Source organism: Anoplopoma fimbria, chromosome 9 (genome assembly GCF_027596085.1).
Source record: "Anoplopoma fimbria isolate UVic2021 breed Golden Eagle Sablefish chromosome 9, Afim_UVic_2022, whole genome shotgun sequence".
Lineage (NCBI taxonomy): Eukaryota > Metazoa > Chordata > Actinopteri > Perciformes > Anoplopomatidae > Anoplopoma > Anoplopoma fimbria.
Window position 1 is genome coordinate 5,817,878 of NC_072457.1, and position 7,704 is coordinate 5,825,581.

General features: G+C 39.6%; 1 long non-coding RNA gene across 3 annotated transcripts in view; it reads right to left on the reverse strand.

Moving 5' to 3' along the window:
* Positions 1-2,227: 2,227 nt before the first annotated feature.
* LOC129096466 (uncharacterized) overlaps positions 2,228-7,704 on the reverse strand; it is a 32,191-nt gene continuing 26,714 nt past the window's right edge. For 2 of the 3 annotated variants that reach the window (XR_008531430.1, XR_008531428.1), the window contains one exon: positions 2,228-2,365. This is a non-coding gene — a long non-coding RNA (uncharacterized LOC129096466). Of the gene's footprint in view, positions 2,366-5,198; positions 5,437-7,704 lie in introns of those variants that run through there. The other variant, XR_008531429.1, reaches the window with a different exon arrangement.

Genomic DNA, 7,704 nt, shown 5'->3' on the forward strand with positions numbered 1-7,704 from the left:
TGACCATGATATAAGCAGGATTATGCCCTTTGAGGTGTCCATTATCAGCAAATAATGGACACCTCAAAGGGCATTATCCCTTACTTATTTCTCATTACTTATTTCACATTATGTTACATTGCATTAAGAATAAAATACATTAAGATGCAATAGGATTTGATAAGATACAACACGACACTATGAGCTACGTAGTAGTTTCATTAGGTCAGGTTTGAAAAGAACAGTAGCAGAAAACAAGGCACATAATCATACTTTATGGTATGCTACATCAAAATAATATCTAATATGGTACGGTAAGATTTACTGATTTGAGATGTTAGGTAACTTTATGTGACGTTAGGAAAAGATACGATAGGATGAGAGATAAGATTCAACACAACGCAATCCATTATTTTTGGGAAAAAGACACACAATACAACTTAATTGTGATACTTGTAAAAGAATATAAACCTATTGACATTTACTTACAGTACATCCAGGTAGTGGATTTGAAACACATACTGTACTAACTGGACCCAGAAGTGCTTCCTTACATCCTTCACTAAGCAGCAGGATCTCTCTCATCCTCACTGCTGGAGGTCAAAGGTCACCAGGTTTTCGGAAGCATCCTGTTTGGCCACGTTAGAGAGCAACGTTACGCTTCCCCAGCGGGACGACGCCACACACACACGCACACACACACACACACACACACACACACACACACACACACACACACACACACACACACACACACACACACACAAACTCTCCCTAACCCGGCTGGTTGGTCAGCCTTCTTGGGGGAACTAATTGTTTTTAGATGAGGCAACTTGAGAAGAGGCTCCGGAAAGGGAGGACAGACGCAAAAGGACTGAGGGAGAAGAGGAGGAAGAACAGGGTCGCTATAAATCAGCGACGTGCCGGATATTCGGTTTCCACATGGGTTCTGGTGAGAAAAACTGCACACGCTTTATCTCTTTTTTTCTGCCTCTGGGTGCCTCTTAACTGGACCACACACACACACACACACACACACACACACACACACACACACACACACACACACACACACACACACACACACACACACACACACACACACACACACACACTCACACACATACACACACAGACACTTCAGCCCAAAATGTATTGTGATGCATTTCCTAAAGTGTCCAGTTGTCCATCTGGGAACATTTCAATGATACCCACCTCTAAGAGCCACTCTGCAAAACAAACCACTCAATAAGATGGAGGTAATGGAGACTGCAGGTCAGGCTTTACAGCAATATCATTACCATACACACACTCACACACGCGCACACACAATCCCATTGTCTGGGCAGTACTTATTAGTGCCCGTGCTAACAGAGTTTGTCCATAAGTGACCTTAATTAAGTGGCTAGCGCCATTAGCTGCCGAGCTAAGAGGCTAAGAGCCATCCATCTGCATGTGAATGTGTGTGTTTTTTATGATAATGGCTTCGTCGAGGTGTGTACTGGAATACTAACGACGGGCTGCGCGCAACCCAAAATGGATAAATAGGCGGTTGAAGTTGAGCGTTGAAGAGGAGATGGTTTAGATAAGTTACTCATTGTGAGAAAGACAAAAACAGGGGAGCAACGCCGAGGGCTGCTTTAAATGCAGGTTAGCAACATTTACGAACAGAAATGCACTCGCACACACGGCACTCAGCATTTTGAGCTCCATTCAGTTTGCCCTGCCATTTTTCATTAAAACAAGGAATCTAATCCCATCAGGGTTTTTTTTTCAGGTACCAAATAATTGTGTCGTTGAAATGTAAAAATGGCAAAAAAAAAGAAGAGGTAATGTATGCAATCAGAACAAATCACTTAGTGTTGTTGTCAGGATGAGATTTATTGGCCGTGTGTGCGTATGCATACAAGGAATTTGACTACGGTATCTTCTGCTCACTATTGTACATACACAGAAACAAAAAACAAAGAGAACAAAGAAGAACAGAGGATAAGGATAAACATTTAACTATTATGTACACATGAAATATTAAATGCTAAAGTATATACACAAACATAAAACACAAAAAAAAAAACGATGACACACTTGGTGTAATCATTAAGTTTTCTTCTTTTCTTTTATTAAAATAATTATAATCAGAATTGAATGTAATGTTATTGTTATTTTTACATCCTTTAATGTAAGAAATGATGACGTTAACATTGTTTCTTTCACAGTTAACAGCATTTCCTCCATTTTAAATCTTCTCCTCTTCGTCGCCCTTGTTGTTGATGATGGTGGTGTTGCTGTAGCTAATGGATTCTCGCCCTGCTCGCTCGTAAAGCTGCTAAACTGGGGTCAAAGGGGTCAAAGGGCGCTGCTCCTCCTTTGATGTGACCCTGACATCCTGGGAGGAAGAGGAAATGGAGGAGGAAGAGGATTCTTCATGGATTATTGGTAAAACACCACACAGGTTTGTATCTGCAGACGGAGGTTCGAGCTGTGGACGCACACAGAGTCGGGGCGGCTCTCAACGTGTCTAAATAATCAATCACAACACTTTCCCTCCACACACAAACACGCTAAGATTTATGACTTACACACACAGACACAAACCCACAAATTTAATTATAGACTCAACAGAGACTAAAATATTTGTAAAAGCTGCTCCTGTAGTATTTAAAAAAAAGTCTATACAACACCTCATAATTAAGTTTTTCATTATTGTATCATTCCTACCAATAAGTCCAGCCTGCATGTATCTAAGGTTCATGACCCCATAAATTATAACAAACCAGATCCCATACTCTATGTAGGTGCATACATATTTAACAATGCAACAAAAATGAAGAAAAACTAATTCACATTATCAGATTTTCACACCCTAATGTCTCCAATAAGACTAAAATATTTTTTTTACCGTTATAAAAGATGAAATATATCTTTAAAAATGTTTAAAAAAATATGTAAGTGATTTTTTAATAATTATACAATTCCTGTTCATTAAATTATGTTCATTTTATTTAATGTTTATTGTTTTTGTGTCTGATGTTTGCCATTTCCACTACCTAATTTAGCGTGTTAGTATGCTAATATTTGCTAATTGGAACTAAACACTATGCATTCCTACAAAACTAGCACATCCTACTTGAAATAGATCAGTTTTTTTGTATTATACATGAGAAAAAGCTATGTTTACTGTAACAAGTCAGCTTTAAATAAGTTAAGTTTAAATAATTAAGAGGCATCATAGATAGATAGATAGATAGATAGATAGATAGATAGATAGATAGATAGATAGATAGATAGATAGATAGATAGATAGATAGATAGATAGATAGATAAAAAAACGCTAAAAAGAAATTGTTTTGTTAATATTTGCTTGATTTATGTAGTGATAATAAAATCGCTGGTCCAAAATAGATTAAAACGTAAATATAAAAACAAAAACAAACTTCCAAACTTCTGTACCTTCACAGGAAACAAGAAAGAGAGTGTGAAATTGGGGTGAGGGTTGAGAGGTGTGCAATGTGTTTTTCTCATCGTGGATCTCCTCTCAGCTGGAGCCTCTAAACATAGAAACACGGTTGTTTCAACCGATTACACACCTCCTCCTCTCACCTTCTACCTGAAACGGACTCAACATGTTTAAATTCATTAGAGGAGCATCGGAGAAAAGAAGTGCTTTACATTACACAGAAACAGATGCACACGGGTCCACACACACACACACACACACACACACACACACACACACACACACACACACACACACACACACGCACACACATTCTCTAAGTGGGGCAGATTACATTCTCCCCAGGACTTGACTTGCATTAAAGTTTAAATGTGTTCAATTTGGATGGTCCCAATATTGGAGTGGAGTATCATTACCCACCTTATTGGATGAGTCTGAGCAGAATAGATTTCTACTGATGAGATGAAGAGGCCGTAGGCGCGCACACACCATTCATCCCCTCATTCATCCGTCTCTCACACACATACAGACATGTAGACTTGTGGTCAGAAGAGCTAAATTGTTTTCTTGGTGGTTCTATTTTTAATAGAAAGTGGCGGCTGTGGCGTAGTGGAGAGCAAGGTAGTTCTCCAATCAGAGGGTCGGTGGTTCGATACCCGGCTTCGGCAGTCGATGTGTCCTTGGGCAAGACACTTAACCCCAAGTTGCTCCAGAAGGCTTGCCATCGGTGTGGACTGGATGTTGTATGAATGTTAGTTAGAGTCTGATGGTGGCACCTTGCATGGTAGCCTGTCATCAGTGTGTGAATGGGTGAATGATATGTAATATACTACTGATTGTAAGTCGCTTTGGATAAAAGCGTCTGCTAAATGACTGTAATGTAATGTAATGTAATATATTTTGCATCACGATTTTGCCCATAATTGATCTTTCCCTAAGTCCCCCCCTTGAATGGGGATTGGCCAATCATAGCGTAGCTTCGGCCAACTCTGACCAGGGTCCGACATCTATCAGATTCTGCTCGAAAGATTTTCATGTAACCGTTTCCGATTTTCTTGACTTTCAGGCTGGTTTTGTGGATTTTGTCGCTAGTCACGGTAAAACGTAAAAACCTGTGGCGCTAACATTAGCAGAGTAAGTTAGCACATCATTAACTAGCGTTAGCACTTCAATGCTACGCTAGCTACTGAAGGTATGCTGAATGTAAAAACGACATCCTGGATATATCCCTTCAAATGTATATTGTAGACCATTCTGTCTGCTTCTCTCTGAAATTGCTTTTTTGTTTTCCAAAAACTAGATAGTATTTATGCAGGGAGTGCAGCTAGTGACAGTGTGGGCTCCACGCTAACGTAGCTCTTTGCAGAGCAGCAGCGGGTGCTGGCGCTTAGCGAACGGTGATTTAGCTAAAAAAAAAGAAAGAAGCATAATAGTTTCGAATAATTACTAAAATATATGCTTATATTTGATTAGTTAATGTTTTATTAAACATTGCAACAATTATATAAATATTAAGCCTATTGTAGTCAAGTGTAATATATGGCTGTGGCTTTTTAACATTTGAGGATACGATTTCTACAAACGTGTCAGAGCTGTTTGAACATTGATACGATCCAGTTTCCAGCAGGTAAACCATCCCAAAAGACATGATAACATCCTAGCCCTAAATTATCAATGATGAGCAATAAAGTATTTAATCAAAACACCACCCATAAGTGTTGCGGACACATACATCTACATTTTTTTTGCAGACGCTGGCCTTTAATGTACTCAGCATATAAAAGTTATGACTTTTTTTAATGCCGATCACAAAAATCAGTTCATAATTTTGTCTTCTCCAGATGTTTTCTACAGCTTTTTAATTCTGTCATCAATTCAAAGCGTCTTCATCTTCACTCTTTAACTTGCAGCTTTCGCTTCCTGTCACTTCCAGCTAGTATTCACTCTCCTCCCTGAAGCTTTGTGTTCTTCTTTATGCCAAATCTCCAGGCTGTCCTCACCTGAACAGGCACACACATAAAGAGAAACAAAATTATATAGATAAAGGATAACTTTAATATTACTTCTATTAACTCTATTCTCATTTTAGCTCTCCACAGCAGTGAACAATATAATCTGTTCTCATTTTTCCCCCTTGTTGCCTCTCCAATTCCTGTCCTTTCACTTTCACAGATTCAATATTTGTGGCTTTAATTAGGTGAAGTGTTGCATTGGAATGTCAGTGTTTCTGTGGTCGGCTTGTTATTCGTTGTTGCTGCTCCACTAATTAAAAAGTGCAATTTCAGTTTATTGGAATGCCAAAAACTCTGCTCTTATAATAAATAATTCACCAAAGCTTCATGCTATTGTACTTTTATCCTCTTGGAGACCAACTTGAGTTTCAGACCTTGAGAGTAAGGACATTTTTATAAAGAATAGAGAGTTACTGTATGTTTACATTAAGCAAAAGGATTAGGGTCAAGATGAGGCATTAGCGAATTTTATGACGAAGTATAGAAATATACAAACCAACCAGAATAGAAAAAAGCTAAAGTGAGAAACAGGCCAGATTTATGTTTGTAATGTTTTGGTTCGGTTATTTTGAGCGATTTAAATAAAAAAATATCCGTTTATAGACCCAGAAAAAACAATGCTACTCATGAAAGAGATCATATTGATTTAAAAACATCAGTATTTTCCTCTTATTGTGAAGCTGTTTACAACAAACGCAGTTGCCATTCATCCAAGAAGTCTGGTAGGTGTGAGAGTAGTGACAATTTCACAGCTGCTGGTGGTCGTAAAAAAAAACAAAAAAACACAAGCTTTTCCTCAAAGTCATTTGCACCAAAAAGCTTCGTCGGTAACGACAGAATGACGCTCTCACATGACGAAACAAACACGCCCCTTGAGAGGCTCAACGGCCCGTCATTAAAGCAGTAAAACACCGCAGCAAACACTGTAAACCTGACTGCAAAGTCAATACAGTGAGGTGTAATATGCATGTTAAGGGTGTGTAAACGCCATCTTGCAATTTCGATGCTTTTAACAGTTCGGTTGTAAAGGAGTGGACACATTTATAAGAAGTGCTTGTACAGTTGGATTTGGAGGAAAAGGAGCCGATCAGCGAGTTTTGGAGCGATGGAGGAAGCAGCTGCAGCAAACAATGTTAGCATGAGGACGTCAGCAGAGTTGAGGATAATCAAAATATTGGGACCGCATACCGTTTGTGCATCTCCACTAGCTAAAATGGTCACTTCCTGCTCCAAAAATCCAAGATGGCGGCAGCCAAAATGACGAATTCAGAGCGTCAAAACGGCAATCCACAAGCCAATAGGTGACGTCACATTCACTTCTTATATACAGTGTTTTTGTTCATTACGTATATATACATTCTACTGACGGATCACTGAAGTGAAACCTTCGACAAAAATATGTTAAATCGCGCAAATACATATACCAAAACACACTTATTTTTGCTATATTTAAATATATTGTACTCCTGTATGTGATACATTCGTTTACTTCAGATGGCCATGGTGTCAGTTTCAAGAAGAGATCGCAGAAAAAGGAACACGCTGTGACAGATCAGTAGGGACGGGATAATACAGGGAGGAAGTCTTTACTAGGACAGAAAAATGAACCGTCTCTTCTGCTTTTTATCCACTTAGGACGGCGGTGAAGCGTCGTCACCCTCCACCACCCAGGTTTGTCCTTCCCTCACCTCCAGCGTCTTCCACACTCCACTTTCTGAAATAATATCTCCTTCATTCCGTTTCTCCTCCTCCCCCTCACCATTATCTTTTGGTCACCTGTCCCCCCACCTCCCCTCCTCCTCCTCCTCCTCCGTCAGTCTTCCCCCTCTTTCATTTGTTCTTTCGCTCTTTCGTTCCCTCTCCTCACTTTGAGCGAAATAGATTTTCAATTATGTGCTGAGTGCCTGGAAGCTTCTATATTTCCCAACCTGACCCCAATACAGCCGAAGTGACACCCCACGCACCAGAAACACACACATGTATCGACACAACACACATACACACACACACACACACACACACACAACACACACACACACACACACACACACACACACACACACACACACACACACACACATTTCATGCACTTCCGCCTCCACTTACAGCCTAATGGAGTGGAGGAGAGGCTGGAGAATGTCTTCAGTGTCCTAGACAAAAACACAGTCAACTACCTGACAGACACAACTCTCCAAGACACACGCTGAAATTAAACAAGATTATTTACAAGATAAGAACATTTATGTAGGTAGTCAT